The sequence below is a fragment of the Protopterus annectens genome, chromosome 13.part0, assembly GCF_019279795.1.
Source record: "Protopterus annectens isolate FY-2018-M chromosome 13.part0, PAN1.0, whole genome shotgun sequence".
Taxonomy (NCBI): Eukaryota; Metazoa; Chordata; order Ceratodontiformes; family Protopteridae; genus Protopterus; species Protopterus annectens.
Window position 1 is genome coordinate 125,137,264 of NC_056747.1, and position 27,565 is coordinate 125,164,828.

At 39.1% G+C, this 27,565-nt stretch overlaps 1 protein-coding gene across 2 annotated transcripts in view; it reads left to right on the forward strand.

Annotated features, from left to right (window-relative positions):
• CIB3 (calcium and integrin binding family member 3) overlaps positions 1-27,565 on the forward strand; it is a 152,437-nt gene that overhangs the window by 87,596 nt on the left and 37,276 nt on the right. The gene's annotated exons all lie outside the window — the stretch shown is intronic.

Below are 27,565 nucleotides of genomic sequence, written 5' to 3' on the forward strand. Positions count from 1 at the left end.
TTTTATTAATGTGCGCTAACCCTCCACCATACTTTATGATAAACCCTTTCACTAACACAACCACTATTCAGACAAATTTAGTCTGAAGACAGTGTTAGAGGTTTGGTTACATGATTATAAAAGGAAACTACTTGTTTTCTTTCTTCAGTTGATTGGACATTCAATGGTTTCAGGAAAAATGTTTTTGAAGTGTCAGCACCAATATACTGTTTTCAGTGCCTGCGCACATCACTGTGCTGTTATATAATTATATGTGCATACAAATTCACTCACATATAGATAGATACAGACAGAAAGATACAGATATAAAATGCATGTAGTCATCATCCGATTCTCTCCCCCTTCATGGTGTCCTAATCCCTAGACTGTGCTTCTCTGTTTGCTAACCCCATTATCCCACTTCCTGTACTTTCTTTCCCCACCCTTTGATGAAACCAAGAAGGTGTCCAAGTAGCACAGCACCATCTGAGGGCTCTTTACACCACTTGCTATCTATTTTTGCTATGCTACATATAGCAGTACATCACCACTGGAGGTGCTTCTCCTCACGCTACCTGCTGTACCTGCCATCTGTGTTCTCATGAGGCTTCCACTAGGAAGTAGGAGGACACTAAGTTGTGCTTCTACTTATCATGCTGGCTACATTCTTACACTTGCATCAGTTCCATCCTGGCTGGTATACCTCAAGGAAATGCAGCAATCTGCCTGCTTATGTAGTATATTCCAGCATAGTCAGTCATATCCATTTTGTACAACAGTATATTATCTCCATTCAGTGTAAACAACTCTCTGCTCATAACTGCACCTCTGGGAATCCCAGCACCTCTTTTATTAACTACTTGTAGCAGTCGAACATTGAAGTGAGTTCTGTGATCCACTTCCTGTGATGTTTCCATAAAGCATTACTCATACTACCTTTCTTGTCTCAGCCAAGTGTTGTTCAGTTCATACTTGCAATGGTTATTAAAAAGTTTTTTCAGCACAGAAACAGCTGCACACACACATGCACCCACGCACGCACACACATGCGCACACACACACACACACACACACACACACACACACACACACACGCACACACACACACACACACACACACACACACACACACACACACACACACACACACACACACACACACACACACACACACACACACACACACTCCTACATAAATAACAGCCTTGCTTTCACAGATAGCAAAGTCTTTAAAAGGAAATGCTTCTCTTGCTGTAGAAAATATAAATGTTGCCCAAATGAATACTGTTACATTACTGAAGTTTCTTCTATCTTTTGTTTTTGTTATGATATCACGACAACTAAAATCAATGCAGATTTAACTGAACTGTAGTTTTGTTTGTCATGTGGCAACAGTTCCAATGGAAACCTTTTCTCCTGACACCATAGAGTCAAGAAATGCTGTTTAATTCTGTTATAAAGAATTACTTTCTCACATAGAGTGATTGGTAAGTGGAGTTGATTATTGGAATAGATGGTAAAAAGCAAAGAAATCTGGAGCCTATAAGTTATATGGGATTGCTGAAGGGAGTTGTCTTTGGCCAGAAGAAATACTTGGGAAGACTGAATACAGTCAGGACTTTGTTTTGCAGGCTCCTTGTGATGTTAAGGAGGGTTTACTGTTCATGAAGTGGATGATGGCTGTATGGAACAGTCAGAACTTTGTTTTGCAGGCTCCTTGTGATGTTAAGGAGGGTTTACTGTTCATGAAGTGGATGATGGCTGTATGGAACAGTCAGGACTTTGTTTTGCAGGCTCCTTGTGATGTTAAGGAGGGTTTACTGTTCATGAAGTGGATGATGGCTGTATGGAACAGTCAGGACTTTGTTTTGCAGGCTCCTTGTGATGTTAAGGAGCGTTTACTGTTCATGAAGTGGATGATGGCTGTATGGAACAGTCAGAACTTTGTTTTGCAGGCTCCTTGTGATGTTAAGGAGGGTTTACTGTTCATGAAGTGGATGATGGCTGTATGGAAAAGCCTAAGAGCAGATTTTGATGTCAAACAACAGGTTCTCTTGTCAATGGCAGTAGTGTGTGTGTGTGTGTGTGTGTGTGTGTGTGTGTGTGTGTGTGTGTGTGTGTGTGTGTCGCGCGCACACATGAGTGAGAGAGAGAGAGAGAGTGAGCATATGTGCGCTCTCTTTCTTAATTTCTCCAAGTCTTTGGAGTTTCTAATATTATGATAAGAATGCACCCCATTCCTAATTCAAAGTATAACTAAATTTCATGAAATTAGTATTGTTTCAATCTTTGATGTTAGCCAGAAGTGCTCTTCTTAGCACCCGCAATATGCCTAGTAATGACTCCTGCAATTTGTATGGTGTTACATGTATCGATAACATATCTAATACGACTATAAATTCTTTTTTACAAGACCCATTGGTCCTATTAGTATTGGAACTGTCTGGGTATCCTTCTTCCACATTGCCCTTGTTTCTACACTGTAGTCACCAATGCTGCTTTTGTCTTCTTTTCATGGATCACTATATCTGGTTTTCCCGCACCTATTTTTTGGACTCTTGCTAATGGGTGATCCCATGTGATATAAACTTCATCATTTTCTATTATCCTTTGTGGCTCATGTTTCCAGTGCTTTTCAGCCACTTCAGCACCATAATGTTTGCACAAACCCAGTGCAACAGTCTTGCCACATTATTATACCTTTCAGTATACAGCCCTTCTGCCATTAGTATGTCACAACCAGCAACAAGATATGCAACTGTTTCCAATTCTGTTTTACAGAACTTACATTTGTCTGTTTCTCACACATGTTCAATGGACTTTGCAAACCAGCATGTATGTAGTCCACTGTCTTGGGTCACCAATATTAAACTTTTGTATTTTGGTTTAAATTCATCTCTCCTTAACCATTCCTGTGTTCAGTCCTAATCAACAAGAGGTTGTTCCAAGAGTTTTCTGTACTTGTATGTATATTTCTGCGTTTTACACATTTCTTGCCTTCTCATCTCATCCTTCACCTTATATTCTTTCTTTTGTTTTTTGGCACATTCAGTTGCTGCCTGATTTTTATCTACTTTTAGTTTGATTTCCATTCCCACTTGACACCGATATGCTTCTGCTAAACTAACCAGGGAAGTCATCTTAGACTTATTCTCCTCATATTTCACAACTTTCACTATGTTTGGGCCTTGTGAGGTCAGCAGATATGTATGCAGTCCCATGACTGCAAATCTATACATGTAATCAATTTTGAGGAGGCCCATACCTCCTTCAGAACTGGGAATATATAGTCTTGGTATGCAGTGATTTTTATAAATCATTTGATGAGCATGAAGCATCCTTCTTGTTTTCCTGTCCAACCGATCCAACACCTTTCGGGAGAGTCAGTCACTCCAAAACTGTAAGTTAGTACAAGAAGAGCAAATTGGTTTATAGCTTGAACTTTGTCCCTAGATGTCAATGCTGTTTTCTGTATTAATTTAAGTCTTCTAAAATATTCCTTACTAAGTTTTATTCATACTTGCTCATGTTTAACTGTTGATCCTTCATCAATTCCAAATATTTATACACTCCCTCTTGCTCAAGTTCCTTTATATCACATTCTTCTCCCAAACTGATGTTCTCTTGGTGCTGCCACTTTCATGCTTTAAAGGTTGCTTTTGCACATTTATCAATACCAAATGACATTCTTATATCTTAAAAACTTTTGACCACTTCCAGTTGTGCTTTCAGTTCCTCATCTGATGAAATGTAGTTTCAAATCATCTGCAAACAGAAGATGAGAAGTCTTTACACTTCGTTCTTTTCTGACAGCCAAATTGTAGCCATGATCTAATCTATTGAGTAGATAGCTTAATGGGTTAAGGGCAAGATGAAAGAGCAACGGTGACAGAGAGTCACCCTGGAATATCCCCCTTTTGAATTTTCATCCCTGTAATAATAATAATTTGTCCTTTATCGTGGCTTGAATGCAAAGTGTTGTGCCACTGTTTCATAGTCACTGTAATGTAATCAATCAGTGTAGGGTGTATCTTATACATTTTTAATCGCTCATCCATGAATGTGGGATACTGTGAAATGCTTTTTTTGTGGTCAATCCATGCCATACTTAGATTCTTCATTTTTTTACAGTTTCTCCATTATGACTTTATTTAACAACAAATGATCCTTTGTTCCATATGACTTTCTTTTATTACCCTTTTGTTCTAGTGCCATTATAATTCCAGTTTATAGTAAATATGTTGTTAGAAGGCAGCTTATTGGTCTATAGTTCTTAGGATAGCTCGCAGGTTCACCCGTAAGTAGTACTGTTTTTCCTGTTGTTAACCAGGCTGGTGTTTGTTCAGGATGCAGATTACTGATGTCTAAATCTTTATGAAAAGATGTTAATACTTTGAGCCAGAAGTTAGGTACTGCATCTGGGCCTGAGGTTTTCCAATCACCAGTGTTTGTTAACTTTGTTTCAATCTCTCCGGCCATTACTTCATCCCATTTCACATCCTGTACATTTAAACTTCTTATTCTTTCTTTAACTTCTTCCATCCATTTAGCATCTTTGTTATGTTCCACAGGATCTTCATAGATATATTTCTCCAAAATGTATCTATTTCTTCTTTTTGGTGCTGTTTTAATTCTTTTTACCTTGTTTCCCAATTTCTCTAAAAAAACTTTTTTGGATCATTAATAAATTGCTTATTTTGTACTTTTCCTTTATATTTATCTGTGTATCTTCTATGTTTTTCTGCCTGTGCTGATATTTTTAGTTTATTATTTGCAATAGTGCATGATAAATCTTAATCCCTTATAATATCGTGCATTGCTTTTATCACGTCTATCGTTCTAAGTACTTTTCTTAATCTGTTCCCCCTTCTATACTCTTCTAACAGTGATATTTCTTGTCTTAACTGCTTTATAGTTTTCTCTCTTCAATAATTCCATGATGGCATTCGATTTCTCCCCATCCTTTCCCTTACTACCCTGTATTCTTGTGGTAGGACTTTATCTGTTTTTAATTTGGCTGTACGGTAATGTATCCTACTTATTTCTGTTATATCGCTTTCTCTTTTGCCTAAATATTGCACCATATCAGATCTCTCTTTCTTCCCATAGCCATATATCTTTTTTATAGCCTTGAAACATCTCTAAATGTTGTTCTTTCAATTTTAGCACTTCGTCAGTTGGTTCTTTTTCCAAACGACACAAGGTTTCTTGGTCTATATAGTGTTTTTCATGGTTTTGTTGTATTAACGAACACAAATTTTTATTTGAAGCTTCTGACAGTTTTTCGTTTGGAAGTATTTTTCTTTCCTTTTATTTCTTTCTTAATCTTTTCATATATCTTTTGTCTGGAAATTCTGGGCTTCTTGCATAATAGTAAAAATACATAATTTCTTTCTTATCCTCAATAGTCCACTCTATTGTCTGTATGGCTCTTTTTTGGCCTGTCAGTTTTTTGTGATTTTTGTGGACTACTACCTCCTTCTACAATGGGGGGGCATCCTCCCCCTGGGCCTGGCCTAACCCCATTATAGGAATATTTCCATGTCTTGAGGATTCTACACTGCCATCTTTTCAGTCTTGATACCAGTGCACCTATGGTATGTGCTTTCATACTTTTTAATTCCACCAAATCTTTTGGGTTTCTTATACCATGACGGGAATGGACCCCATTCCATAGTCAAAGTATGATTAAAGATCAGGAAATTGGTATTGTTTCAATCTTTGATGTCAGCCATAAATGCTCTTTGCACACCCGCAATGTGCCCAGTAATGACTACTTCTGCAGTTCTTACGGAGTGGTATGTATCAGTAACATATCTAAATACGACTGTAGATTCTTTTTTATAAGACCTGCTGCTCCCACTACTATTGAAACTGTCTGGGTATCTTTCTTCCACATTCCTCTTATTTCTGCCTGCAAATACTGATATTTTATGACTTTGTGTCTCTCTGTACACAAGACACTATAGTCACTGGGTGTAGCGATTTCAATGATCAGTGCTACTTTTGTCTTCTTTTCATGGACCACTATATCTGGTTTTCTCACATCTATCTTTTGAACTATTGTGGTGATCCCATGTGATGTAGACCATCATTTTCTATGATGCTTTGTGGCTCATGTTTACAGTGTTTTTCAGCTACTTCAGTATTATAATGTTTGCACAATCCTCAGTGTAACAGTCTTGCCACATTATTATGCCATTCAGTATACAGTCCTTCTTCCATTAGTATGTCACAACCAGCAACAAGGTATGCAACTGTTAACAATTCTGTTTTGCAAAGCCTACATTTGTTTGTTTCTCCCACATGGTCAATGTACTTTGTAAACCAACGTGTATGTAGTCTACTATCTTGGACTGCCAATATTGACCTTTCATCTCTTGGTTTGAATTTGTCTCTCCTTAACCATTCCTGCATTTGATCATGATCAACATAAGGTTGATCCAGGAGTTTTCTATACTTGCAACTATATTTATGCATTTTCCACATTTCTTGCCATTTAATCTGATCCTTCACGTTATATTCTTTCTTTTGTTTTTGGCACATTCAGTTTCTGCCTGATTTTTATCTACTTCTGGTTTGATTTCCATTCCCACTTGATGCCGATATTCCTCTGCTAGACTAAGAAGGGAAGTCATCTTAGATTTATTCTTCTCATGTTTCAAAACCTTCACTATATTTGGATCTTATGAGGTCAGCATATATGCATGCAGTCCCACGATTGCAAATCTATACATGTAATCAATTTTGAGGAGGCCCATACCTCCTTCAGAACTGGAAATATATAGTCTTGGTATGCAGTGGTTTTTATAAATCATTTGGTGAGCATGAAGCATCCTTCTTGTTTTCCTGTCCAACGTATCCAACACCTCCTGGGGCCAGTCAATCACTCCAAAACTGTAAGTTAGTACAAGAAGAGAAAATTGGTTTATAGCTTGAACTTTGTTCCTAGATGTCAATGTTGTTTTCTGTATTAATTTAAGTCTTCTAAAATATTCCTTACTAGGTTTTATTCATACTTGTTCATGTTTAACTGTTGATCCTTCATCATTTCCCAAATATTTATGCACTTCCTCATGCTCAAGTTCTTTTATATCACATTCCTGTCCCAAACTGATGTTCTCTTGGTGCTGCAGCTTTCCTGCTTTAAAGGTTACTTTTGAACATTTATCAAGACCAAACTACATTCTTATATCATCTAAAAATGTTTTGACCACCTGCAGTTGTGCTTTCAGTTCCTCATCCAATGAACTATACAATTTTAAATCATCTACAAAAAGAAGATGAGAAGTCTTTACACTGTTGTTTTCTGGGACCAAATTGTAGCCATGACCTAATCTATTGAGGAGATAACTTAATGGGTTAAGGGCAAGATGAAAGAGCAACGGTGACAGAGAGTCACCCTGGAATATCCCCCTTTTGAATTTTCATCCCTGTAATAATAATAATTTGTCCTTTATCGTGGCTTGAATGCAAAGTGGTGTGCCACTGTTTCATAATCACTGTAATGTAATCAATCAGTGTAGGGTGTATCTTATACATTTTTAATCACTCATCCATGAATGTGGGATACTGTGAAATGCTTTTTTTTGTGGTCAATCCATGCCATACTTAGATTCTTCATCTTTTTACAGTTTCTCCATTATGACTTTATTTAACAACAAATGATCCTTTGTTCCATATGACTTTCTTTTATTACCCTTTTGTTCTAGTGCCATGATAATTCCAGTTTATAGTAAATATGTTGTTAGAAGGCAGCTTGTTGGTCTATAGTTCATAGGATAGCTTGCAGGTTCACTCGTAAGTAGTACTGTTTTTCCTGTTGTTAACCAGGCTGGTGTTTGTTCAGGATGCAGATTACTGATGTCTAAATCTTTATGAAAAGATGTTAATACTTTGAGCCAGAAGTTAGATACTACATCTGGGCCTGAGGTTTTCCAATTACCAGTGTTTGTTAACTTTGTTTCAATCTCTCCGGCCATTACTTCATCCTGTTTCATATAATGTACATTTGAACTTCTTATTCTTTCTTTAACTTCTTCTATCCATTTAGCATCTTTGTTATGTTCCACAGGATCTTCATAGATATAGTTCTCCAAAATGTATCTAGTTCTTCTTTTTTGGTGCTATTTTAATTCTTTTTACCTTGTTTCCCAATTTCTCTAAAAAAACTTTTTTGGATCGTTAATAAATTGCTTATTTTGTACTTTTCCTTTATATTTATCTGTGTATCTTCTATGTTTTTCTGCCTATGCTGATATTTTTAGTTTATTATTTGCAATAGTGCATGATAAATCTTAATCCTTTATAATATCGCGCATTGCTTTTATCACGTCTATCGTTCTACGTACTTTTCTTAATCTGTTCCCCCTTCTATACTCTTCTAACAGTGATATTTCTTGTCATAACTGCTTTATAGTTTTCTCTCTTCAATAATTCCATGATGGCATTCGATTTCTCCCCATCCTTTCCCTTACTACCCTGTATTCTTGTGGTAGGACTTTATCTGTTTTAAATTTGGCTGTACGGTAATTTATCCTACTTATTTCTGTTATATCGCTTTCTCTTCTGCATAAATATTGCACCGTATCAGATCTCTCTTTCTTCCCATGGCCATATATCTTTTTTATAGCCTTGAAACATCTCTAAATGTTGTTCTTTCAATTTTCGCACTTCCTCAGTTGGTTCTTTTTCCAAACGACACAAGGTTTCTTGGTCTATATAGTGTTTTTCATGGTTTTATTGTATTAATGAACACAAATTTTTATTTGAAGCTTCTGACAGTTTTTCGTTTGGAAGTATTTTTCTTTCCTTTTATTTCTTTCTTAATCTTTTCCTATATCTTTTGTCTGGAACTTCTGGGCTTTAGTAACAATACATAATTTCTTTCTTATCCTCAATAGTCCACTCTATTGTCTGTATGGCTCTTTTTTGGCCTATCAGTTTTTTGTGATTTTTGTGGACTGCTACCTCCTTCTACAATGGGGGGGGGGCATCCTCCCCCTGGGCCTGGCCTAACCCCATTGTAGGAATATTTCCATGTGTTGAGGATTCTACACTGCCATCTTTTCAGTCTTGATACCAGTGTACCTATGGTATGTGCTTTGATACTTTTTAATTCCGCCAAATCTTTTGGGTTTCTTATACCATGACAGGAATGGACCCCGTTCCATAGTCAAAGTATGATTAAAGATCAGGAAATTGGTATTGTTTCAATCGTTGATGTCAGCCATAAATGCTCTTTGCACACCTGCAATGTGCCCAGTAATGACTACTTCTGCAGTTCTTACGGAGTGGTATGTATCAGTAACATATCTAAATACGACTGTAGATTCTTTTTTATAAGACCTGCTGCTCCCACTACTATTGAAACTGTTTGGGTATCTTTCTTCCACATTCCTCTTATTTCTGCCTACAAATACTGATATTTTATGACTTTGTGTCTCTCTGTACACAAGACACTATAGTCACTGGGTGTAGCGATTTCAATGATCAGTGCTACTTTTGTCTTCTTTTCATGGACCACTATATCTGGTTTTCTCACATCTATCTTTTGAACTATTGGTAATGGGTGATCCCATGTGATGTAGACCATCATTTTCTATGATGCTTTGTGGCTCATGTTTACAGTGTTTTTCAGCTACTTCAGTATTATAATGTTTGCACAATCCTCAGTGTAACAGTCTTGCCACATTATTATGCCATTCAGTATACAGTCCTTCTTCCATTAGTATGTCACAACCAGCAACAAGGTATGCAACTGTTAACAATTCTGTTTTGCAAAGCCTACATTTGTTTGTTTCTCCCACATGTTCAATGTACTTTGTAAACCAATGTGTATGTAGTGTACTATCTTGGACTGCCAATATTGACCTTTCATCTCTTGGTTTGAATTTGTCTCTCCTTAACCATTCCTGCATTTGATCCTGATCAACATAAAGTTGATCCAGGAGTTCTCTATACTTGCAACTATATTTATGCATTTTTCACATTTCTTGTCTTTTAATCTGATCCTTCACGTTATATTCTTTCTTTTGTTTTTGGCACATTCAGTTGCTGCCTGATTTTTATCTACTTCTGGTTTGATTTCCATTCCCACTTGATGCCGATATTCCTCTGCTAGACTAAGAAGGGAAGTCATCTTAGATTTATTCTCCTCATGTTTCAAAACTTTCACTATATTTGGATCTTATGAGGTCAGCATATATGCATGCAGTCCCACGATTGCAAATCTATACATGTAATCAATTTCGAAGAGGCCCATACCTCCTTCAGAACTGGGAATATATAGTCTTGGTATGCAGTGATTTTTATAAATCATTTGGTGAGCATGAAGCATCCTTCTTGTTTTCCTGTCCAACCTATCCAACACCTCCCTGTAAGTTAGGACAGGAAGGGCAAATTGGTTTATAGTTTGAACTTTGTTCCTAGATGTCAATGCTGTTTTCTGTATTAATTTAAGTCTTCTAAAATATTCCTTACTAAGTTTTATTCATACTTGTTCATGTTTAACAGTTGATCCTTCATCAATTCCAAATATTTATACACTTCCTCATGCTCAAGTTCTTTTATATCACATTCCTGTCCCAAACTGATGTTCTCTTGGTGCTGCAGCTTTCCTGCTTTAAAGGTTACTTTTGCACATTTATCAAGACCAAATGACATTCTTATATCATCTAAAAATGTTTTGACCACCTGCAGTTGTGCTTTCACTTCCTCATCCAATGAACTATACAATTTTAAATCATCTACAAAAAGAAGATGAGAAGTCTTTACACTGTTGTTTTCTGGGACTAAATTTTAGTCATGACCTAATCTATTGAGTAGATAACTTAATGGGTTAAGGGCAAGATGAAAGAGCAACGGTGACAGAGAGTCACCCTGGAATATCCCCCTTTTTAATTTTCATCCCTGTAATAATAATAATTTGTCCTTTATCGTGGCTTGAATGCAAAGTGGTGTGCCACTGTTTCATAGTTGCTGTAATGTAATCAATCAGTGTAGGGTGTATCGTATGTATCTTCCCTTTCACTCTTACAGGTACTCGTCTGTCACAAATCACTCCTGACACTCTTCTCCACCCACTCCATCCCGCCTGTACTCTCTTCTTCACCTCTCTTCCACACTCACCTTTACTCTGAACTATTGACCCCAAGTATTTAAACTCATCCACCTTCACCACCTCTACTCCTTGCATCCTCACCATTCCTCTATCCTCCCTCTCATTCACACACAAATATTCTGTTTTAGTCCTGCTGACCTTCATTACTCTTCTCTCTAGAGCATATCTCCATCTCTTCAGGGTCTCCTACACCTGTTCCCTACTCTCACTACAGATCACAATGTCATCTGCAAACATCATAGTCCACGGGGACTCCTGTCTGATCTCGTCTGTCAACCTGTCCATCACCATTGCAAATAAGAAAGGGCTCAGAGCTGATCCTTGATGTAACCCCACCTCCACCTTAAACACATCTGTCACTCCCACAACAGACCTCACCACTGTCACACTACCCTCGTACATATCCTGTACCACTCTTACATACTTCTCTAACACTCCTGACTTTCTCATACAATACCACAACTCCTCTCTAGGCACCCTGTCATATGTTTTCTCTAAGTCTGCAAAAACACAATGCAACTCCTTCTGATGTTCTCTGTACTTCTCTATCAACACTCTCAGAGCAAACATCGCATCTGTAGTGTTCTTTCCCAGCATGAAACCATACTGCTGATCACTAATCATCACGTCCCTTCTTAACCTAGCTTCCACTACTCTTTCCCATAACTTCATGCTGTGACTGATCAATTTAATCCCTCTGTAGTTACTACAGCTCTACACATCACCCTTATTCTTAAAAATTGGTACCAAAAGACTTTATCTCCATTGCTCAGGCATCCTCTCACTTTCTAAGATTTCATTAAACAATCTGGTTAAAAACTCCACTGCCATTTCACCTAAACACCTCCATGCTTCCACAGATATGTCATCTGGGCCAACAGCCTTTCCATTCTTCATTCTCTTCATAGCTATCCTTACTTCCTCCTTGCTAATCCATCGTACTTCATGATTCACTATCCAAATTATATTTACATATATATATATATATATATATATATATATATATATATATATATATATATATATATATATATATATATATATATATATATATATATATATATATATAGAGAGAGAGAGAGAGGGAGAGAGCTATAAGATTAGTTGGCTTGAATATACGGTGTATTAATTAGGCAAGAAAATGGGTACATTAGGTGAGCCAAGTAACTATTCAATCTGGCTAGATTACTTTTTAGTTAGATAATGACAACAGAATGATTTAATCAGAGGGATTCTGGAAGAGTCAATAGGTAGTCTGTGCTATTTTGCATGCTCAGATCCCAGTGATATGGAGCCAAATCCAGTCCTGGAAAGTATATTTACACAACATTCCCAGTGGCCCACCCTCGAATGTATATTACACAACATTCCCAATGGTCCAGCCCAGAATGTATACCACACAACATTATCAATGGTCCATCAGAATGTATATTACACAACACCGCCAATGGTCGACCAGAATGTATATCACACAGCATTCCCAAAGGCCCACCTGGAATGTATATTACACAAGATTCCCTATGGTCCACCCCAGAATGTGTATTACACAACATTCCCAGTGGTCCACCCTGGAATGTGTATTACACAGCATCCCCAGTGGTCCACTGGAATGTATATTACACAACATTCCCAATGGTCCACCCTGGAATGTATATTACACAACATTCCCAATCGTCCACTGAAATGTATATTACACAGCATTCCCAGTGATCCACCCTAGAATGTATATTTCAAAACATTCCTTATGGTCTACCACAGAATGTATATTACACAACATTCCTAGTCGTTCACTGGAATGTATATTACACACCATTCCCAGTGGTCCACTCTGGAATGTATATTACAGAACATTCCTAGTGTTTCACCCTAGAATGTATATTTTATATTACATAACATTCCCTACGGCCCACCCCAGAATGTATATTACACAACATTCCCAATGGTCTGCCTAAGAATGTATATTATACAACATTCCCAGTGGTCTACCTTGGAATGTATATTACACAACATTCCCAATGGTCCACCTTGGAATGTATATTACACAACATTCCCAAAGTTCAGTGACACAATACTTCCTGAGAACCTGTCATAATTACAGGTAGTCTGATTTTATCTGTGTTGTTTGTTACAGAGAAAAGTTAAATACAACTGGCAGTAAAATGGGCATTCAGATCTGTTCATTAAAATGTTCAGATAGCCTGGGTGAATCTAAAACTTTCCTATACCAGAATTATGATACTGTAATTTAAACACATAGATGCGTATGTGTGACTGTATATGTGTGGGGGATTACTATCGTTTAATTGATGAAAGGAACGTCAAATTCGGCCTTCCCAAATACACTACACTGAAAATCTGAACACTGGATGACGAAAAACAAGAAAAAGTATCTAATTCTGAAATTTCTTGCCACTATAAACATTGGAACAAATCCTAATACGAGGGTTCCCTAAAGGGATTTACGTAAGTTGATTTCAAAACACTTAGATCAAGTTACATATCATTGCTACCAACTCATCAGTCTCAAAAGATCGATAATCCAGTGCTGGGCATCATAACCTCAGAACATAAAAGCTACAATCAATCATTTTTGCTTGGGAAGGCAACCCCTCTACATCCTTAATGTAGGGGGCAGTGCCCCTCCTCTATCTCTCTACTACTTCTCTATACAGACTCTAAGATCACACATTACTGGGAAAGGGTATATTCCTCAACCCAGTATTATGCTGATTTCACACCACTGATCAGCTTTCCTGTCAACAAAACATAATAACCAGGAAAGCTGTCAACAGAATGTGTAGCTGACAAAGATGTATGTTCCTATCTATCTATCTATCTATCTATCTATCTATCTATCTATCTATCTATCTATCTATCTATAAATGTATTTGTCTGCCCTAGATTTATTATTCAATACTGCAAAAATATTAATGCATCGCTGCAACTGGTAAAAATGCAAACATCAGAAATGATAATCTTTTTAATGCCTGTATTTTGTAGGATAACAGTGAGATACAGAAATCATCATTTAGACAGACATTTGACGTCTGTATGCAGATTTAAAGGCAAAGTGCCAGAATATAACTTTCTATATCTTTATTACATGACATGACCTCAGCACTAACTACAGTGCCTGAACTACTTCTGCTTCAGCTAACTTTGGACCGTCCTTATATTTCCCCCAGCATCTCCACATTATTCCTCACCCTCACCATCTGGCACGGGGCTTGTTTTCCTCACAACTGTACAGTCATTGTTGTGACATTTTCTTACCTCTGCCTTTCTAACTCTGGGAGTTAGCACAAATGGTATAAAGGGATAATGCTTTGCAATGATAATGAGCTTCAACATGTACATGCAGGTTTGATTCCCACAATTTCACCTTGCAAAACTTTGTGATTCTGAGCAAGTCAGTTAACAAGACAGTGTTCGTGGTCATCCAAAAAAAAAGTCATTGGTGCTTAGATGGCTTTGTTTGGTTAAAAAAATAAACTATTTTGTCATTATGCACCCCTTCCCCCTTTCAAGAAAGCAAATTCTTTGTACACTGCATAAAAATTAGAGTAATTTGTACTTATTCCCCTGTTGCAATTCTAATTATAAGCATCTGGAAACTGATATCATTGCAATCATCTTGACAGTGTTAATAGGTAGAACTTTTAACATGTAGTTTATCTTTTCATACCATTGCACACACATTGTTTGACATCCATTTTTACAAAAGGCTTGGACAGTTGAAATGATCTCAGCATTAATAAAGCTAAATTGAATTTGCAATGGGTCCTTTGTCTGACTGAGGATGCACAGTATGAAAATGACCACATGCTTCTGGGGGGTGGTTGTCAGTGTAGTGGATGCAAACTGCCTTTTCTTTAGGGCAATTAACAAGTCTTGCTAGCTTGTTTCCTTTAAAGAATGTGTGCCACTTATAAATGTTTTGTGCATTATAACCAAATGGCACCAACATATTAAAGTTGTATTGATTTGTGTAACAAAACTCTATGTCTCATTTAATATACATGATTTTACATTAATCCTGTTTGCCTGTAAAGGTGATCACTATTATTGTTTAAGCATCACACACACACACACACACACACACACACACACACACACACACACACACACACACACACACACACACACACACACACACGCACGCACGCAAACACACACACACACACTAGTAACAGTCCTGAACTAGTCCAGCTGTTTTCCTCTGATTCTTTACCCAAGCATTACTTATCTGTTATTGGCCACCAGGCAGGTACAACTGACATATCTGTGAGTGCATAATTTTAAGGTGTTGTAGGGCTACTGCAAAATAGAAGTGATGACAAACAGTGCATAATGTTGGTATTAAAAACACAGGCTAGCAAGTTAAGCCAAAGTGCATATAGTAGTGCAAGTTGTCTCTCACGACTGGAATTTCACGTGGCAGTCAGGCAAATCAGTGTCACCTTATACAACAAAAGAATACAGAATTCCCATGGGAATTTCTAAATGTAGGTTCCTGTTCAAATTGTTCTGCATTAATGCTTCATTCACTTGTATGTAATCATGAAAATGTGTTTGTTTAGGCATTCCCTGCAATTTCAGATTATTCTACATAAAGAAATAAAGCACTATATTTCACTATGAGAAAACGAATGGGTTAGGAATGAATGCTAATGAATGAGTTATGCACCTGAAGCTGCATGAATTTTTGCTGTATATTGTCTCATATAATATAGTTCCACTTGTCCTGTTTCCAGAAGAGCTAGAGAAAGTACAGTTGTGCAAAGTTTTACCATAACAGTAAATGTCCTTCTCTGCACTCTTGCAGTATCCAAAACAGAAGGTATCTCCTGCTCAGGGCAACCCAACGCATGGCCTGTATACAAAAGGCTAATGATCTTGTATGTGTCGTACATCAAGTTTTTGCTCCTTTCACAGAATGTAGGGCATAAAACGGACGTACAGGCAACTACCCAGAACTGAATTACCCCAGAAGAGAACAGTCTCTGCAGGACAAAGGAGTCCATGTACATCCAGAAGGAAAAAATGCAGAAGAAAAAGGGGAACCTTCAGCAAGAAGGGAAACTAAAACAAAAACCAGAACAAACAAGAGGGGGTTGTAGGGAGGGAGCAAGTACTGCAACAGTGAAGAGAAGGAAATCTACTGTTATGGTAAGATTTTACACAACTGTACTATGTCCTTCTATATCACGGTTGCAATATCCAAAGCAGAAGGGAGAGTAAAAAAGCTCAAGATACAGAATGGGAGGTGGATGGCTGAGAATAACTCTCAACAAACCCAAATAAAATGGCGTCAGCAAAACCTGCTCTGGCCCTAGAAACTATACCCAACATATAATGCTTAGTAAAGGCATGCACTGAAGACCAAGCAGCAGCTTCAAGGATGGAACTGGTGTCCAACCAGAAGAAACAATGGCCCTAGTAGAATGAGCTCTAACAGAAGCAGATGGGGATTTGCCATGAAAAGAACAACAAAAGGAAATGGCCTTAGAGGTCCGGGAGGAGATGGTCTGCTGAGAAACAGCCAAACCCAAAGACCTGGGATGAAAGGAAACAAAACGCTGACCAGAATTATGAATAGACTGAGTTTTATCCAAATAGAACCTGAGCTGTCTGTTCAGATCCAAAGTATGCAGGACCTTCTCACTAGCAGACTAAGAAGGGAAATTGGAAGGGTTGTACCGACTGATTTAAGGTCAACTCATTTACTCCTTGTGCAAAAAAGAAGGATTAGTGTGAATGGACACCCTGTCCCTGTGAAAAAAAAAACAGAAAAGGAGGAATGGCATTAAGGACCTGGAGCTCAGAAACCCTCCAAGCAGAAGTAAGAGCAAGCAACAAAATGGTCTTCCTGGTTACAAAATTGCAAAGAAGCAGAATCTGCAGGCAAAAGGAGCCTAAGTCAGTTTTTTTCCAAAACAAAATGAAGGTCCTTCCTTGGAAGCCTAATTTGCAGGATGCCTTTAATAAATTCTTTGACCTCAAAAACAAGAAGTCAGATGAGGATTCAAGGGCAGACAAGCAGAAATGACTGAAAAATAGGTCTTCACGGAGGAATAGGCCAGGCCAGACTGAAGCAACTCATACAAATAAGAGGACCAGAGGGACACCTACTCAAAAAGGGGCCTGGCTACAAGCATGGTACTAGACAGAAATCCTTTTTCATTTGGACATATAAGATTTCCTGGTTGAGGGTTTCCTTGCCTCCTGTATAACCCTGGGCACATCCACAGAAAACAGGTGCCCGAAAGGGATCAACACCCTATCACCCACTGTATCAGTTAAAGAGTGGACAAGTGAGGATGGATGAGAAACCTCTTGTCCCGTGTAAGGAGATCCATCCAGTGAGGTAACTTTTGGTGATTTCCCCTGGCCAGATGCATTAAGGGGAGAAACCAGTGCTGTCTTGGCCAAAAGGGAGTCACTAGCAAGATCTTTGGGGTGTCCAGCTGAATCTTCTGCAGGAATCTTGGAAGTAGAAAAATCAAAGGAAAAACATACGAAGCGTCCACTTCCAAGGAAAAGAAAGCACGTCCATCTTCCATGCCGGATCACATGGCACTCTGGAAAAGAAGAGAGGAACCTGCCTGTTCATAGGGGAGGCAAAAAGATCTACCTGAGGAATACCCCACTGTTGGACTATGTCCAGAAGCACATCTCTGTGAAACATCCATTCAGGAGCCTGTGTTTTGGACCTGCTGACAGAGTCTGCCACTAGACAGTGCTGTGAACAAATGCATGCTGCCTAAAGAGTTAACTGATAACTGAGAGTCAACTCCCAAGCCCAGAGAGCCATCCTGCAGAGGGGGTAAGATTTTGTGCCTCCTTGCTTGTTGACATACCACATCACTGTAGTGTTGTCTGTGTACACCTTCAAGGGGCCTGGACAGAACATGGGGTGAACAGCTTGAGGGCCAGAATCAGAGCTCTCATCTCTTTGATGTTGATATGGCCTGACTACTGATGGGGAGGACAAAGACTCTGAACTTTCAGGTGACCAAAAGAAGCCCCCCACCCCATGTGTGAGGCATTGGTGAACTGTTCTTGAGAAGGGACTGGAGGCTAAAAGGGTCAACCTGAGTTGAAGCAAACTTTTGAATCTACCACTTGCTTTAGACAGTGAAGGAGAGGTACACCAAAATATAGAGAATGACAGTGCTGCAGTCAAACTGACTTGAGGTACCATTGAAGCTTCTGCATATGCAGTTTGGGAAGAGGAAGCACTGGAATAGAAGAGGCCTTGAATCCCAGGGCCCAAAGAAACTCCCTGGCTGTCATAGCAGTCAGAGGAAGAAGAGACTGAAAGAAAGCTGTCAATTTATAAAACCTTTGGAGGTGGAAGACAGGCCAACATTGGCACTGTCTGAATCCTGCATCCCAGATACACATGATCCTGAGAGGGAGTCAGGAAGGACTTTTAGAAGTTCATAGTAAACCCCAGACTTTGAAGAAGAGAGATTGTGAACTTCTGATTCTTAACAAGTGACTGCAAAAAGGCACTTGAAACAACAGGCTGTCTATATAAGGAAAAATCTGAATGCCTTGGAGCCTGCAGAAAGCAATGACAGGAGCTAGGTATTTTGTGAATACCCATGGAGCACTAGAGAGGTCAAAGGGCAAAGCAGAGAACTGAAAATGAAAGGAAGACACAGAGAAATGTAAAAACTTCCTGAAAACAGTGTGAATAGGGATATGAAGGTAAGCATCTTTCCAGATCCAAGGACACCAGAAAAACCTGGGGTAATAAAAGAGAAAAAAGGGTTTGAAGAGTAAGCATAAAAAAAAAAGAAAGGACCTTGAGAAAGTGTTGAGATGGGAGAGATCCAGAATAGGTCCTACCTTTGAGGAATCAGGAACATCCTGGAATAAAACATTTTCCCACTTGGGAAGGAAGAAAATACTGAATTGTTCCTTGGTTCACCAGGGAGGCTAGACTTCTGGGAAATGAGGAAGTTGCTCTAGAAGAGGTTGAGGAATCCCTGAAAAAAGAGGGAGAGACTTCCATATCATTAAGTAACCTCAACGGATGGTAGAAAGAACTCAAATGTCTGAAGTGATGAGATGCTTAATTGGAAGAAAAAGGGAAAGCTGAAAGGACAAAAAAACCTGGTCTAAAAGAAGTGTCTGTGGGGGTTGAAGCCTTAGCAGAAGGGGCCCAACTCCCACTTTTTCTGCCTTTAGAGGCCTGGCGAGGTTGCCAGTGAACACAAGCAGATCTAGAAGGATAATTCCTCTGGAACTTAGGGACAGGACAGACAAAAATATGTTTAAGGTCCTGAAAGGCTTTGCCTTCCTCTTGAAGAGACTTACACATATTTTTGAGACTGCTGCTGCGGACATGTTTATTATCTAAAGAAGCATCCAACAATTTGGCCTTAATGTCCTCAGGCAGAGACTAAAGATGAAGCTAAAAATAACACCTCATGGCCGACCCAAAAGCCACACCCCTAGAAGAAGCATCAGCAGCATCATGGCTACACTTAATAGAGTGGCGAGCCACTTGAGAAGCAGAACCTAAAACAGATAGGGCAGAGGATGTGCCATCAGAATCAGGGAGGTCAGATATAACCTGCCAAGCCTGAGCAATCAAGGCCAGAGCATACCTGGTCATGTGGGTCTGGTAATTAACAGCCCTAAAGGCCAAAATAGAAGCAGTGTAAACTTTCTTACCAGTCCTTTCCATTGCCCTACAATTCTTATCAGAAGGCAAAAGTTTGGAAGAGGGCAAAAGCTTAGGAGATTTTTCAGGAGAGACTGACACCACAGGAGGATCAGCAAAAGGACATTTAAATAAAAATAGACACTTCTTAGGAACCTTCTAGAACCTAACAGGTTTCTTAGGAGCAGGAGGATGAGAATCAGGAGACTTGAAAGCAACAATTAAAGTATCTAACAAGGTAGCCAACACAGGAGGAACTGCAGATGGGTTAGGAGTATCCACTTGAATATCAGTTACTTGAGAATAATCCCACTTAAACTATTCCATCATCCTAGCAATTGTGCCCCCAAAGGACAGTTCCTCAAAAGTAGACTGAAGGCCAACACATTCTTCATCAGATCCAAAAGCCAAAGGAGAAGGCGTCTGTGAAGAATGGGACAAAGAATCCTCACCAGACAGGGAATTGTAATGCAAGGAATCCAGTTCCCTAAACCATTTAGAAGGGGTAAAGATACACGGAGGAGTGGATACTAAAATCCCTAGAGGAGGCTTTAGGGCCATTAAGGCAGAGTACAAGCCTTGAGTAAACTCTTGCCATTCCCTTTGAGGATCCATAGGATGGACCGAAACATGCTTCAGTTTTTGTCTTTTCTTGGAAGAAGCATCCGTTCTAGCAAATACTAGAGGTTATGATCTTTACTGAAATTTGATAAAAGAACCCGGAAGCTCCTCCCTGACCAATATCTGTGGAAATCCTCTAGAACCCTCAGAGATAATCAGCAGTGGTTCCCTCTTGACGTCCGGGCCAGATGCCTGCAAAGCCTCAGAGGACATGCAGAAGGACAGATCCATGCCAGCCTCTGACAGGGTCATGCTGAGGAATCCGACATAACCAAATGACCTACACAGCTACTACACACTTCTAGTGGGACACAGGGCTGGAGCCTGGACAGCTAAAGAATCCAGACGAGACTTCTTGACTTTCTTCTTACCTAGTGGGAGTATCTCAGGATTAAACAATTCTGCCATGGTACCCTGGGCCAGCTGTTTAAGTCACTGGTTTTCAAGATAAATGGCCAGGGAAGACAAATGGTTTCTGAGTGTCTTAGGCACAAATGTCTTACAGATACTACAAGAGGCATGGTCGTGGGAAGCACCCAAACAAAAAAATACACTGTTTGTGACAATCCTAATGGGGAATCTGCATCTCACACATTGACATTTTCCCTTCTTGGATGACATGAACTCTAGGTAGCAAAATAAAATACAAGACCAAGAAAAGTAAAACAAAACAACTCCAACAGGGCATTTATCTGGTGGCTAAGTATTCAGTACAACAACAAGGCATTCAGACTAACTAGCAAAAGTTGTGTTTAACCTGGCAGCAAAGAAGTTCTAGGTAGTTGCATCCATACATCCTTTTTATACCCTATGTTCTGTGCAGGGAGCATAAATGTAACATACGGTGCATGCAAGATAATTAGCCTTTGCATACTGGCCGAGCATCTGGCTGCCCTGGGCAGGAAATCCCTTCTGTTTTTGATACTGCAACAGTGATATAGAAGGACATCAGTGAAGGATGTTAAACATATTGGCAGAAAAGGGACAAAAATACTTAGCAATAGGCTGAAAAAGGTTATCAACAATTGTATCAACAAATTAAATCAGAAGAAGGAGAGAAGCTCAAAGAAGCAGAAAGGGGGGGTAGGTTTTTAGGCAGCAGATAGAAGGTAAAAAATATGTAGAAACTACCGTCTTGGCTCATGTTTGGGTAGTATTTCTTTGCAATGCAAATATTATGCCTTAGAAGAAGGGGTGACTGCAGGAGGTGATGGATGAGTGTAGGGGGTATATTGTTCACCAACATGGGTGACTGCTGCACCACTCCCATAGTATGTCCTTCCCTGGTGAGACCAGATCATGGGACTGATCCGTTCGAAGTTTCTATCCCATCCAACACCCCCCTCCCCCCAGCCATAATCAATCTAAAAAACTTCTCAAAGGCTGACTGCAACCTCCTAAGGGAGGGTGTCTGTTTCTTCAAACAATTGCCCCCTTCAGAGGATGCAGACAACTATGCTGAATAGTACGCCAATGCAGTATACAAGCACCTGTACAACTGTATGGACATAGCCATATCCAACAGAAATAAAACCTACTCTACAAAGAAATACAAACCTGTTTGGTGGACATAGTCTATCAACAGGCTTTACAACAAAAGGAAGAAACTGTTGTCCAAGGGTAAAAAGGCACAAATTCCAAATAGGGAAAACTCCCTCCTTAGCCTCAACAAGCAAATTAGATCACTAGTGAAAACCTCCAAAGAAATTATGAATCGAAACTAGCCTCTGAAACAAAGGGAAACTACAAAGCCTTCTTCAGTTATGTCAGGATCTTCCATAGCAAAGCCCAGGTTTGTTCCGAATTAATACTTAACAGTATTACTTACACTGATCTTGTTGGCTTAGCCAACCTGCAAGCAGATAGGTTCAGCACAAACTTACCCCCCTGTCCCCCCAAAAGGCTCTTTCAACATCCTCGACACTTGTTCTGCACCTCACATCTCCATAGATCAAGTGTTAAAGGCCCTATCTAAGGCACTGGGGGTGCAGGGGGTAGGCCACCCTGCAGTAAAATCTTTTTCTTATGTTTTCATCTGAATAAAACTATGACAGGTTAAACCCATCCAGCTGCAGCTTCTTCTAGATGTGATTATTAATTGATAATTGATAATAGACCTGGCAATGGAGCTGCCGGTGTATGGATAATGTACAAATGACAGAGAAAGGTGAGATGGAGATGGAATAGCAACCTAAATAAAGGAGGGCATTATGTGTTAACCAGATAGCTGAACTGGTCTCGAGATCCTTTTCAGCCATGACTTGGGATCTTAGCAAAGACAGACATTGAAATTTACATACGTAAATAATTAAAAGATTTAGAAAGTTTTTATAATATTGTTAAAAGCATATGTAAATGGTACACACACACACACACAGACACACACACACACACACACACACACTATATATATATATATATATATATATATATATATATATGGGTCACTATTATAATGTTGAAACACGGTTTATCGAAACTGTGTTTCGGCGAACACAATTTAGCGAAAGTGCATTTTATCGAAAATGCACTTTCGCTAAATGGGGAGTGGGAAATTAAAGAAAGCATGCAGTTTGCATGCACCATTAGTTGTAAATCAACGTATAGTGTTGATTTACAACTAACGAAGCTATCGCTGACATCGTGGTACAGTGGGGATAAGGGAATATTCCCTTTTCCCCACTGTAATTTGATCTCAGAATGAGAATAATAAAGTAGGGGGTGTGGGGGGTGCAGGGGGGCATAACACTGTTTAATGGGGTTTTTTTGGATTTTTTAGTGAAAGTGCATATTGTCGACAGTATGCACTTTCGATAATATGCACTTTAGCTAAACTGTATTATCGGAAACACAATTTGATGGATTATGTTTTGGATAATACAACAGTAACCCATATATATATATATATATATATATATATATATATATATATATATATATATATATATAATGAATACAAATATACATTGAAACATATTTATGACTGCAAAGTTTGGTGCTGGATACAGTAATATGCTGGCACATTGCATGTTTTGAAGTTGTACATGTGGTGGCTTGAAAAGTTGTTCAATTCTTGGGTGTTATAGGAGTATTAAAGTAATGTATAGAGATACAGCAGCTAACGAGATGAAACATTTAGACTAATTGATTAAATATACTAATCATTAGCATGAAGAAGCGCATGTATGTATCTCAGTAAGACGTTTTTAAGCAGTCTCCTAAAGGGTGGGTATAAAATGCAGTTTCATGCCAATTGTGGTAGTGAGTTTAAAATAGGCAAGTGCAAGTTTTTAGAAAGTTTTTCAGTTACAGAGAGGCTGAAATTGTGAGTGTTTAATATGGATGCACCTTAATGTTTATTGTGATATGATGTGAGCTTCTGGCAGAGGAATGGCACAAACTCTGGAATGATGTCAGGCATCAGGAAAGGTAAGAAACTAGTCAAAGTGCCCAGAGAGTTGTGTGAGAATAGAAGTGAGAGCTGTTGGACTGGTATAGCGCATCGTCTCCTAAACACGTCGAGGGAGAAGGATAATAGGCTGGAGGAGAGAAGGAAGGCGATCATTAGGACAAAGGGGGCAATAGTGATGGAGGATTTGAGTTTGTCAGAAGCAGATTGGGATAGTCCAAGTTTCAGGCTACAGGGAGACTGGAAGCTAAATGAGGTCTTACACCAAGAGGGTTCAATCAATTACTAGAAAGAACTGGATCCTGGATATGATTCTGTCTATGGCAGGGAAATCATGAATATCCAGGGAAAAGCACTATCAGGCAACAGTTATCAAACAATTTTTGGGCTTAAAGTGAGGAAGAAGAGTAAGAATATACAAACGCAATGATGAGGATGTTAGGAGCATGAATATACAACGGCAACATTGTGCGATGTTAGGAGCATGGATTTTGTTGGGGATTAGTATTGTTCGTTGTGTAATTTTTTGTTGTTGTTAGAGCTTATGATATTGCTTTCACAAAATCATGTTCTCATGTCAGCATCTCAGTACATCTTTAAGGCATCTGCTGAGTCACTTTTCAGAAGCAGGCGGAGTGCATCTGATGTCTTGTTCTTTGTTACTGCAACTCCTTTCTTGGCCTCTTTGCTAGCCAGCCAGTATTCCTTCTTAGCCTGGCACATCTTTTCTATCTCCCATTTTTCCTCGCACATTGTTTCTTTTGATAACTTCCTGGGCTTCTACATTCCCTCACCAATCCTTATGTACCTTATTTCTGTACATGGCTCTGCTGCATATCTGTTTTATGGTCCTCACACATTCTACTTTGAGATGCTGTCATTCTTCTTTGACTCCACTTATTTTCCCTTCTTCCTGAAGGTTTTAGAGCCCTGACCATTTCCTTAAACTCTTGTTCTTCCCAGCCAACTTCCAGGTCTTCAGCCTAGTCTCTGTTGACCTTACAACCTTCTCTAACCACTACTTGCAGCTTATTGTGGCCACAGCTGGTTTATGCTATGGTCAAACTGTTTCACTGAGGATGACTTTGCAATCTCTGATTCTACTCCAGTGCCCTTTCTTTCCTTTCTTTACTAGGAGGACGTCCACCTGCGTTGAATATTGGTCATTCTTGTATGTGATCTTGTGATTGACTCTCATACGTAACCTTGTGTCAGCCATCATTAAGCCATTTGCTAGACAGAAGGGAAAAAGTGCCTCTCCCTCTTTATTACTGTTACCCCAGCTATGTGGACCAAGGCAGTCCTTCTGGCCTGTCCTATCTGTTCTAATATGAGTATACAGGTTGCCCACTATTAACACCAACTCATTTTGTCTCAATTTATCTACCAGATCCTGCAGCCACTGTCTGAATGCACTTTTTTTTCTTTGCAATCACAACCCTCCTATGGGACATAGGCCAGGATTATGAATACTCATGTCTTTATACTGGAGTCTGATTGTCATGAGTCTAATACTAATTCTGATGACATTCCTAACTGTCTTCAGAAGAATCTCCATCACCACAATTATCACACCATTTCTAGTCTGTTCTCCCCATGAAAAGTAGACTCTGGATCCCACGCCGAGTGACTTTGCTGCACTGCCCTTCCATCTTGTCTCCTGAATACACAGGAAGCCCAGCCTCCTCCTTACCATCATGTCATCCATTTCCAAGCTGCAGTCTGTCAATGAACCTATATTCAGTGTAGCAATCCTTTGTTCATGCTCATTAATTACCGTTCTAGTGTAGTAAAATGGCTGAATATGAACATATTTAATATCAGTTTTAGTAAATGCAATTTCATGATTTTTGGGCCCCTGAAAATCAATCATAACATCTTATTAGGGAACACTTTCATTGGTAGTACACTCTTATTAGAATATCTTGATGTCTATATCAACCATAAACTGAATTTTAAAGCCACTAATACAGTGGTCAAATCTAAAGTCCTAAAAGTATATGGTCAATCAAGAGCTTCTGCTCTACTTACAAAATTATTTGAAACGTATGCCAATTATTAAGTTAGAATTTATGATTTTCTCCTTGTCTATGTGTGATTTCATTCTCCTCAAGGGAGTATAAATTAATAGATGCATATGATCTTAGGTATTCTGATAGACGTTAACACTTGGAATTATTTTCTGCTGACTACCGCTTTATAACATGTAGATTATGCTTACAGTTCAAAGCTTTACACAATGAGGAGTTATGAATCTTTCTATGTTTGGAGACAACTTATTCTGACAAACTATTATGAGATAGAATTCTTTGTTGTTATCTTGGTTCTTGTAGAACTGCAAGATATTTAAAATTCCCTTCTTACAACATTGCTCATTTATGGAATAGGCTCCCAATTTATGCACATAATTTGAATCCTATGAATTTATTTAAGATATCACTAGATTCTTGGCTTGGTCGTTTAGTATATTCTGCAAATGTGGAAACTGTCTTTTAACATGGCATCTGGCCTGAACACTGGCTCATTTTGCACTATGAACTAACTACTTAATGAGTATTTTCCTTCGGCCTTGACAGAAGACGAGAGTCAGAAAGTGCCAGACTGTGAGGAAGGAAGGAAGGAAGGAAGGGCAAGAGGAAAAAGCACTGTGCAAACACAAGGATAGACGGGAATGACATGGATCGGAAATTATCTGCTTGTAGGAAGTATAAAGCACAAGGACCATCAGGCTATCTCACAGAATCCTCAGGAGCCTGCATAGTTTACAGGCAGACCCCACAATGGAGATCTTCAGCAGATCACTGACCAATGCAGATGTGCTGGAGAACTAGACAACAGTAGGTAGGGTACCTTTGTATAAAGGATGAAGCAGGAAAAATCCTGGGAAATGCAGGCCTGCTAGCTTAGTCACAGTCATAGAAAGATTCCTGAGAGAAATTACAGTAGCATTCCTAAGGAACAATAATCTCCCAGATAGCAACCAACATGGCATCATGACTGGGAGATCTATCAATCAAACCTGAGTCAATTGTATGATTTGGTTACAAGTGAACTCACAAGAAGAGTGTCAGTACATGTGGTCTACCTGGACTTCATTATAGTCTTTGATTCAGTCTCACCAGATGGGTGATGGGAAAACTGGAGGGGGTTGGGGATGGGACCAGGAGTGAGGAACTGGTCCGCTGCATAGATGGATAGTCAGACACAAAGACATGCATCAGGAACAAGGAAAGTGAGCAGTGGAGTACAGCAGGGATTAGTCCTCTGTCTCAGATATATCTCAGGGACTAAAGAACAGGATCAGCCCCTTTACAGAAGCTATAAAGCATGGGAAAGCAAGCAACACATTGCACTGAGAAACATTGCACTGTGGAGTAACACACCACTATTGACTTTAACAGGAACAGGAAAAAAAAGTGTTTTTACAGAGACAGGCTAGCCTGACCCTGCACCCCCGACACCACTGCATCTCTGAATGTACTAACTCCAAGATCACACAGCCTTGTGAGTAAACATACATTTTATTACCCCTACAATTCAGTGACCTTGTAATTTTAATTGCAAAGTTTTAATGGAAACTGACAGCAAATTATAACTGACCAAATCTTCTCATTTCAAGTTTACTTGGCGCAGTCATATCCAGGTATCCTGTATGATAGACACAGCTTGTGTAAGAGGACTGGGGGGCTGCAGAATCTAAGGAAGGATTTAAAAAAGCTGATCAAGTGGGCAAAATGGTGGCATTTCTGGCTCAATA